The following is an 8075-nucleotide window of genomic DNA, read 5'->3' as shown; positions in this document are numbered from 1 at the left end:
ATCTGTGGTGGGTAAAAAGTAGGGGAATGGTGGCTAGTACGGGACATTTAAACCAAACCTGGTGTAATACCTTGTTGTCGTTTCGAAATGATGTGTAACTACACAAAACGTTTATTTGAACATTTTTTGCAGAGTAAATGATGACAAAAAGATTTCTTACCAATACGACACACACCTATAAAATGTTTTCTGCGACTTACAATTCGAAATGTTAATAAAAGTGTTGGGTAGTGTAAGCCATACAAAAATATAGGTTTTTAAATAAACAAAAATTCTGCTTAAAAACAAATGTAAACTGTTTAGGTGTCTAAAGTAAATATAGTAAAAAAATTAAAGTAAGAACATACAATAGAAACATAACTATTACTATGGAAAATATTATGGTTCTTTCACATGGTACAAGTTAGCTGAACAACACTAGTCTAATATACAAAGTTAAAAGTACAAAAAACTGTTTTCGTTGTAATACAATGAACCCTCAATGTCTGCAAAAAGTTCATGTGCACAGCCCTCACATCTTCCACATTCGATCCGGTTTTCTTCAAAAAATTCCCCACAAATAATGTTGGTTTAAACAATCCCATCTGAGGTCTAATAGATGTCTGATGATTCCCTGCAACGATTTCAGTTTCCTTTAAAGTGTACTTCTACGAACCTGAAAACGATCGACAGCAGCCCTTTCGGCTATTTTGCCTTTCAAAACACTTGAAGCCGCTTGCTTCATTGCAGTCTCAGACCACTCCCACCGACCTTCACTGCCAAGTTTCTTCTTAAAACTTGGCATCGTGCCATGGAAGCGAAACAGAAATTTTACGATATTATGAAAAAGATAAATTGCTACTCACTATATAGTGGAGATGTTGACTCATAGACAGGCACAAGAAAAAGACTGCTAAACAAGTAAGCTTTAGCGCAAAAGGCCTTCTTCTGAACTAGACAACACACACACACACATACACAAAACAATTCCATTATAGAGTACAATCTATATTAGACTACTTAAATATCAACACATTCACCCAACCGCAACTAAAACACGCATGACCACTGCCTGTCGAGGCCTGTCTTCAGCATGGCCCATACCCGACTGATATTCCACATTAAAATAGGGTGAAGACAGAAACCACTTCGAGCGAGCGAGATTCCATTATACAGTACAATCAATATTAGACTACTTAAATATTAACACTAATCTATCAATACTACATCTCACTTCAGCTGTATAAACCAATGTTGAAAATTCCACTGTTCACCACCTTCAGCACTCAAAAACGAATAAAATTTATTTGCGACACAAATTCAACAACTATGTCAATCAAGTTCTACTAACTGGCGGAGTGATATACAGGTATGTACTTTATTGCAAGCAGAGTATGCGTCGGCAGTCTAACGACCGGCCCGTAGTAACCGCTGGCCTGTAGCAACTGCCTTTCCTGAAACGGTGACAGAAAATTACACAGGCTAACAAACAAGTGAAGCACCCAGAAGACAAGGTCGGCTGTCAGTGGAGCTTTGTGCGCGAGGGGTATGTATCGGAGGGTATGTAAATGATTGGAGTTGCAATACCCTGTGAGAGGTAGATTGGCCATCAGAGTGTACTAGTGTTATTTGTGCTTAGTCTTATTACCAGCCCTGCTAGGGTACGTTACCGGAGAGGATGACACTAGAGATCTGAAAAGTCTGTGTACATTTCTTACGACCTCAATCGGCACACTATCTACTGTATGTGATCCTTCTTAATCAACCTTTGCCTATAACCTAGTGGACGTATCGCAGAACCTCTGACGTGGCATCGAGACAGAATGCGTTACAGTTACTGGAAAAATACATAGCGGCGGCATGAGGGAGTTGCAAATACCGGTTTCGTACCACGTTCCTTAGCCGAATCACTTTCTAAATTCGGTGATTTTATCACGAGGTTGCATCGTCGGCGACGTGTAACCGCACTGTTGGTCTCATAATACAGTATATACTCCGGCGATCACCGTTTATATTCAGTGTCGCGGTATCTGTTCGGAAAAACCACTTCATTAGGAGGTAATGCCATACCTCGATTTATAAAGCCAATATAGCTTTTAACATGAATACTTGTGTGCACCTGTAGAACCAGCATCGATTATGATAGTAATATGGTCGTGTTTTTAACATCTGGTGGTTTGCAAGGCGATTAAGCATCTCTTTCTAAGACATAGTGGTACCGCTCGCAGTTAAAACTTATGAGACATATCCACCCATCGGTGATTTTTGGTCAGTATTATTTCGTATCACCGATAATCAGTTAAGGCAAAGTATTATACTTAGTGGTAGGGGCTGCGTGATAGGTTCGCCATGAGCATCAGGCTTATAAAGTATGTGTGTGTGTCCTGTCATGTGGAAATGAAATGACTGTGTCCAGTGGTAAGGAAGGTATGGATTTGACGTGGAATACTATGATAGCAAAGGGAAAAGTACGTCAAGTCATAAGAATTGTACAGATATTACAATTTCCAGGGCCACAGCAATCAGCAGGGTTTCCGATACTTCGCTAACTGTCGAATGTTGTCGAATTGAGATCGCGATCGTAATATTTAATTGTAACTCTAGCGATCAGATATGTATGTGGCCAGTTTCCTAGTACGATTCTGTGTAGGGGTGCGTGGCGTGCGGCAATGGTGGTGGCTTGTGGCGGGAATGATTGACGTTTCCAGCTAACGGCAGGAGCCGTCCAAATGCAGAGGCCTGTTGGGATGCAGGAATGTAGCTGACTTAACCATGTCGTCCTCTAGACAGCCGAATAGCGAACTAATACTTAGTATGTGTTGGATAGCTTTAGTGATCGTGTGGAAATTAGAGAAGATTCAATATAGACGTGTGTTTGCGCTGAACCATTTTCCCACTCATGTAAATTGTCCAGTTGGCTGCATCTGCACATTTCGCGCCTTTATTTAGTTGAGGGAACATCGATTGTGGTGTGTGCATCTAGGAGGTGAAAGACGGGTGGAAGACACGTTTGCTGGTTCTCTAGATATGAGAAACACCTTAGCTGACTTCGTAAATTATAGGGATGATTTGGAATCTAAATAAATTGTTCCAAAATAAATAAATAATGTCCACTCCTTCATCTCTCCAGCAGCTGGACACAGGCTTTTCCTACCATCCTCCCCCCTCCCCCCCCCAGACCACCATGGGCCCACAGCATCCTCTGGTGGCAGTACTGTGTGCTAGGTCAGCTGGACTCCAGACCTCATGGTGAACACACTGGATGGAGCTACTGCCTCAAATTGTTTAAATAAAGACTGCATGCAAAATAAAGACTTATGTCCATCCTATCCAGCACAGGCTGTCCTTTTCCCACCAGTTCAAAGCAAGAGATGGCGGTCGGATGACTTAGGTTAGTGGAGGTAGTCCAAGTGCCCTTTTTTCCCCTCCAAAATTTGAACTTCTCGTTATTTTCTTGGGTAGAGGGGAGGGGAGGAGGTTAGGTTAGTGGAGGTAGCCCAATTGACCCATTTTCCCGCCAAAATTTGAACTTCCCGCCATGTCGTCATTGCAACATTCCTATATCTATTGTTACCACCTTGAATCTGCCTCTTGAATAAATTTGGCAACAATGCAACGTTGGGTGGTGTCCTTGTTGCCCTACTCCTTTCATTGTGGGCATCTACACTCCTGGAAATGGAAAAAAGAACACATTGACACCGGTGTGTCAGACCCACCATACTTGCTCCGGACACTGCGAGAGGGCTGTACAAGCAATGATCACACGCACGGCACAGCGGACACACCAGGAACCGCGGTGTTGGCCGTCGAATGGCGCTAGCTGCGCAGCATTTGTGCACCGCCGCCGTCAGTGTCAGCCAGTTTGCCGTGGCATACGGAGCTCCATCGCAGTCTTTAACACTGGTAGCATGCCGCGACAGCGTGGACGTGAACCGTATGTGCAGTTGACGGACTTTGAGCGAGGGCGTATAGTGGGCATGCGGGAGGCCGGGTGGACGTACCGCCGAATTGCTCAACACGTGGGGCGTGAGGTCTCCACAGTACATCGATGTTGTCGCCAGTGGTCGGCGGAAGGTGCACGTGCCCGTCGACCTGGGACCGGACCGCAGCGACGCACGGATGCACGCCAAGACCGTAGGTTCCTACGCAGGGCCGTAGGGGACCGCACCGCCACTTCCCAGCAAATTAGGGACACTATTGCTCCTGGGGTATCGGCGAGGACCATTCGCAACCGTCTCCATGAAGCTGGGCTACGGTCCCGCACACCGTTAGGCCGTCTTCCGCTCACGCCCCAACATCGTGCAGCCCGCCTCCAGTGGTGTCGCGACAGGCGTGAATGGAGGGACGAATGGAGACGTGTCGTCTTCAGCGATGAGAGTCGCTTCTGCCTTGGTGCCAATGATGGTCGTATGCGTGTTTGGCGCCGTGCAGGTGAGCGCCACAATCAGGACTGCATACGACCGAGGCACACAGGGCCAACACCCGGCATCATGGTGTGGGGAGCGATCTCCTACACTGGCCGTACACCACTGGTGATCGTCGAGGGGACACTGAATAGTGCACGGTACATCCAAACCGTCATCGAACCCATCGTTCTACCATTCCTAGACCGGCAAGGGAACTTGCTGTTCCAACAGGACAATGCACGTCCGCATGTATCCCGTGCCACCCAACGTGCTCTAGAAGGTGTACGTCAACTACCCTGTCCAGCAAGATCTCCGGATCTGTCCCCCATTGAGCATGTTTGGGACTGGATGAAGCGTCGTCTCACGCGGTCTGCACGTCCAGCACGAACGCTGGTCCAACTGAGGCGCCAGGTGGAAATGGCATGGCAAGCCGTTCCACAGGACTACATCCAGCATCTCTACGATCGTCTCCATGGGAGAATAGCAGCCTGCATTGCTGCGAAAGGTGGATATACACTGTACTAGTGCCGACATTGTGCATGCTCTGTTGCCTGTGTCCATGTGTCTGTGGTTCTGTCGGTGTGATCATGTGATGTATCTGACCCCAGGAATGTGTCAATAAAGTTTCCCCTTCCTGGGACAATGAATTCACGGTGTTCTTATTTCAATTTCCAGGAGTGTATTTGGTCAGCAGGTCAAGTTGTAAACTATACAAATTTGTGGGGCATTAACATGTGACAATGGCCTGATGTTGGACTGTATTAGAATGTGAGGTCAGGTGTACTCATCAAAGTTACAGTCAACCACGCCTAACCACCGCTAAGGATAATCGCTGTGTTGTGCAGCAAGCAAATTGTAACCACTGCACATCAATGCCTGCCATATGTGAAGAAGTAATGGACTCGCTGCAACATTCTGTGTCATTCCACAACAGTGGCCAGAGCCCAGCAGCAGCCAGACCAGGAAATAACCATCCTGTGCATAGATAGGCTGCTTATGCTGCTGCTAACTGCATAGTACAAATGACTTCATTTGGAGCGGTGCCTTGTCTGGGAAGCATATACTACTGATGAATGCCCTGAAACTGCGTTCAGATATGAATCGCGGTTTTGCACTACTCCAGGTGGGTATAACTTCATGTCATGACTGGTAGAGATTGAGGAAACTTTGTCGGCAGGGCTCTGAGCACTATGCGACTTAACTTCTGAGGTCATCAGTCGCCTAGAACTTAGAACTAATTAAACCTAACTAACCTAAAGACATCACACACATCCATGCCCGAGGCAGGATTCGAACGTGCGACCGGAGCGGTCGCTCGGCTCCAGACTGCAGCGCCCAGAACCGCACGGCCACTCCGGCCGTTTGTCGGCATGACAGTGTGTCACTTGCGTCCTCATGAGTTATATTTCATGCTCCAGTATCGTGGTGCCAATTTTCAATAGGACAATTCTTGTCCCCATTAGGTACTTGTATCTATGAACTGCCTGCATGAAACTGAGGTACTCCTATGGCCAAAAAGATCCCCAATCTGTCCCCAACAGAAAATGTGTGAGGCCAGCTAGGACATTAGCTCCATTCCAGTGCTAGCATCTAGGATATCAAGATCGTTTCTAAAAGTTGTGGGCCAGCTCACCTCAGGAGAGGATACTACGTCTTTATAACACTCTTCCCAACTAAATCAATGAATGCATTCAGGCCTGTGGAGGTGCAATATCATACCGATAAGTCGGGTAATAGTGCAAATTTCTTTGTAAATTTGACTCGATATTGTACTTACATACCTGTGAAGTTTCGTTTCGTTTCATCCTCCTCGTCTCCTTTTTTCTGGATTTTTTGTGTGTGTATGAGAGGGGGGAGGGAGGAAGTAGGAACCTGTGATCCCACCCAGAACCCAACTCTGGACCCCTGCCTGTAGTCCCTGGATTGCAGCCCTGCTGTATGGCGGGCCTGTAGCACATTAGACGGTCCATTTGAAGAATTGACAAAAATTTTGAGGTGTGACATTATTGTTTTAATATGTTTGTTAGCATAGCCATCTTACGTAGCAGTCGTTATAATAAAATATTTTTGGTTTTTCCGTCTTAAGCTTACTGCAACCAAAGAGTATTTCTCACCAGATGTGTTTCGCTTTTATTTTTGAAAGCATCTGCTGTGGTGGTTCTGGAAATATGGATACATAGTATATCTCTACTTTTTGCTATTTATAAATTAAAAACATTGTTTCTTTATAAAATTGGTGTACAGCTTATTCACGGTGTTTCCGCCCTAATTGGTATAACCTGCTTGTTCTTTCGTTGTCAGTGGAGGTTGAGGTCGAAAGACAGTTCCAGATTTACTTTTGGCGGTTTTTCGCCTTTTTTGAATCCACCTGCGTTTACACTGCACTGGGATTTTTTCCACGTCACCTAACTTATGAAAGACTTTACAAGAGAAGTAGCACTGTAGTTTCACGTGTTCTGCGCTCAGTACAGTGTTTAGGTTTATTCATTTGTTCTCTGTGTTGGCTGTGAGTGTTTACAACCTCAGAATGCAATTTTTTCATAGTCTTGTGGGTGTGAGCCTATCTGTATGTGTGTGTGTGTGTGTGTGTGTGTGTGTGTGTGTGTGTGTGTGACTACACAATTATGCAGCTCTACGCTGGAGGCCGCCTGGCGTGTGGCACCCTCTGTATTACATGATCCAGTCAGCCCTTTATGTATCCACACTCAGTATCTAGACGGTTCGCCACTTCCAGTTTCTAGGGAATCTAGTAGGAAACTGATCACACATACAAACAAAGCGATCGAAATGAGGTAACCCCCGAGAGGTATGCAACACACCTAATGTACAGCTAATGCGGTTACAGTCTTAGCTGACCTAAGCTACTAGCAAAACTACCGTAGTCTATGCTTGCTTACAATAGTCTATGGAAGCCCATAGTAATTTTACAACTCTATTCCACTACAAATAGACGGCTGCATTTATCAGTAGACATCTCTGAAACCACAGAAGTAGCAGACAGGGGCTACTTCATTCATCCGCCAGACGGTTTGCAAATGAACATTCTTCCGCCCATTTAATCAGCCCCACCGTTGCACTCGGGCAATACCTGTTGCAGTTATCAACGAGTTACCAGCAGTTATCAAAAATTATTTTCACGTTGTCGCAATCATCACCAAGTGTCGCAGTGTATATCTATTAACAGCCTGAAATAAGATAGTGGCTCCGACGACATTTCAGACTGAATTTCAGTTAGTTTAGTGAGTCATCGTTCTTTGAGTTACTTTAGACCAATGTTCATAACTTTTACTTCAGAGTCATCAAACTAAAGTTGACTTCATATTGTGCACATTATTTTAATAAATGATTGTTGATTGATTCTTATTTGTTGCCTACAGTGCCCTGTGATCAGACACATGCAGCGTGCAGGCATGCTACCTTTAGACAGCAGTTACTTTTTATGGTAGGATGTTCGTTTTCTGCTACGTTTATAGTAGGTGCCAACCTTATTTTTGAATACAACTATTCTTCATCGTGGCAATGTCAGCTGCCACATAACATGTTATACAGTTGACTAGTCGGAGTAGAAAAACATCGAATTAATGTTTCATTCGCCTGATTTATCGTATAACAACTTCTTTTTGTTCCACTGTGCCGAAAAGAATACGCATAGACAGTCGTTTTGTATTACCTCAAGAAGTGTTTAAATTT

Source organism: Schistocerca nitens, chromosome 3 (genome assembly GCF_023898315.1).
Source record: "Schistocerca nitens isolate TAMUIC-IGC-003100 chromosome 3, iqSchNite1.1, whole genome shotgun sequence".
Taxonomy (NCBI): domain Eukaryota; kingdom Metazoa; phylum Arthropoda; class Insecta; order Orthoptera; family Acrididae; genus Schistocerca; species Schistocerca nitens.
The sequence above is the reverse complement of the archived record's forward strand: the minus strand, read 5'-3'. Positions refer to the sequence as shown.